Source organism: Coenobita brevimanus, chromosome 24, assembly GCF_032717465.1.
Source record: "Coenobita brevimanus isolate Jiangsu-jjx chromosome 24, ASM3271746v2, whole genome shotgun sequence".
Lineage (NCBI taxonomy): Eukaryota > Metazoa > Arthropoda > Malacostraca > Decapoda > Coenobitidae > Coenobita > Coenobita brevimanus.
This window is the reverse complement of record NC_136977.1, coordinates 35,390,292-35,392,509: the sequence shown is the minus strand read 5'-3', so window position 1 is coordinate 35,392,509 and position 2,218 is coordinate 35,390,292. Positions and strand designations below refer to the sequence as shown.

At 44.0% G+C, this 2,218-nt stretch overlaps 1 pseudogene; it reads left to right on the top strand.

The window, feature by feature from the left end:
* The first annotated feature begins 1,683 nt into the window (after positions 1–1,683).
* LOC145393606 (5S ribosomal RNA) lies at positions 1,684–1,808 on the top strand (annotated as a pseudogene).
* Positions 1,809–2,218: the final 410 nt, after the last annotated feature.

Below are 2,218 nucleotides of genomic sequence, written 5' to 3'. Positions count from 1 at the left end.
GTGCAAGTTACGTTTTCAGAGAGAGAGAGAGAGAGAGAGAGTTACTAGTAGATATATGTTTGTCTTTTTAAACTCATCCATGTGCACGTACCTTCCGAAAATACGTTCGTCTCTGCGTGTGGATAACGGGGTGATTGGAATATTTATGTCCACAGTCGTAAACGTAGGCTAATATAATGTCTACGATCAGCTCAAAAGAGCAGGAGAGAGGGAGAGAGATTGAGAGCGGAAAGGGGGGAGGAGTGGCGAATTCATAATCTATAGACTGAGTGGCTGTATTAGATTGGGTAAATGTGTGTGTGTGTGTGTGTGTGTGTGTGTGTGTGTGTGTGTGTGTGTGTGTAAAATTGCTTTAAGTTTTATATATGACTGCGCTTCTATATAGGAATATGTGTATAGAAGGTTTTGATATCTGTATACTGGCAAACGATTTTATTCAGAGGAGGAGAGATCTCAATGGAAGGTTTAGAAAGGCTCCTTTAACTTCCTCGGTAAAATAATGATTTGTTAAATTTATTCATTCCTTCATCAAACGACTTTGTTTAGCTTAGAATAGATCCATCGTTTTTTTCTTATTCTTATTGTTATTATTTTCATTATTATTACTGACCTTTTCATATACAGGGCAACTGAGTGCTACTCGTTTATACCTACGTTTTTTCATCACCATCATCATCACAATCTGGAGAACTAGAAACAGCATTAACTATTACCACACTCTCCTTAACATCCACCCCAGCCACCCATCATCGTCTCCCCATCAACACCACTACCCACCCACCAGCCCTCACCTCACCACACCCACCCTAGACAGCGCCCATCCACATCACTAGCAACATCATTACATTCACCTTTACCATCGTCACCATTCACCACCATCGCTTGATTCAAATTCATTATCACCACATCCATCACCATATCACCATACTACTTGTCCCATCACCATAGCTACCATCTCATTCGTCATTATCGTCATCACAGCTTCCATCACCATAGCCACACACACCATCACATTACCACATTTATCACCAGTAACCCAGGAAATCATATACAACGCTGGGTGGTAACCATATAACCAAATAATGGGATGATGTGAAGCCTAATATGGAGCTCCTGTTAACTGGGTGGAAAGACGCAAATGTGCCGTCCTTCCAGGAACTAAACCTCCACACTCTTCCTCCAAGGAAACATCGGTACACTGCACAAGAGAACCCAGCAGCAGCGACTGCAAGCCTCCGACTGATGGGATTTTTCGGCCAGATAGACCAGGGTTACTCTGCTACTACTACTACTACTACTACTACTACTACTGCTGCTGCTGCTGCTGCTGCTGCTGCTGCTGCTGCTGCTACTACTACTACTACTACTACTACTACTGCTGCTGCTGCTGCTGCTGCTGCTGCTACTACTACTACTACTACTACTACTACTACTACTACTACTACTACCATATGCACCATCAGCACAGTATCCACTATTGTCATCATTCATAATCACCATCCAGTTACCACATTCCACACTATAATCAAACCACCTCACCCACAGCTCACATCGTACTTATCGCCTTCCCCCATTACTATTAACAACACCACCAGCGCTGCGTCCATCATTATCAGCACTACTATTCACCGCATCCATCACCATCATTACTGCAATATACCAACCTTTCAGCATCTCTTAACAGTTTACATAATTAGCTCGTAAATAACATCGGCACCGCTTCCCGTCCGATCAGCGAAGTTAAGCAACGTTGGGTCTGGTTAGTACTTGGATGGGTGACCGCCTGGGAACACCAGATGCTGTTGGCATCCCTACGTGTTAAGTGGGGTTGGTGGAGGATTAGTGCCCCTCCCTGTATAAACAATTAACTCTGAGCCCTTGGCCACCCCGTCTGGGATACATGGCGTCTGGCAATGAATGAAAAAAAAAACACTTCTTCACTTATTCTCTTTCTGGTTATAAGATTGCCACACCCTCCGATCAATCTCTCTCTCTCTCTCTCTTGTTACCACCAGCACCCAGCACAATACCACACATCCTTATCTGATCACTCTTCTCTCTCTCTCTCTCTCTCTCTCTCTCTCACCTTTCCTTTCGTTTTCCAGGCAAGGCTGCCGCACCAACCCTAAACATCCACATTGTGCAGTGTGTAGTTTCCACGTTATGTCCACAGACTTCCCATAAACTCAATGTACCGGTTTATAATGTCATGCCGTAA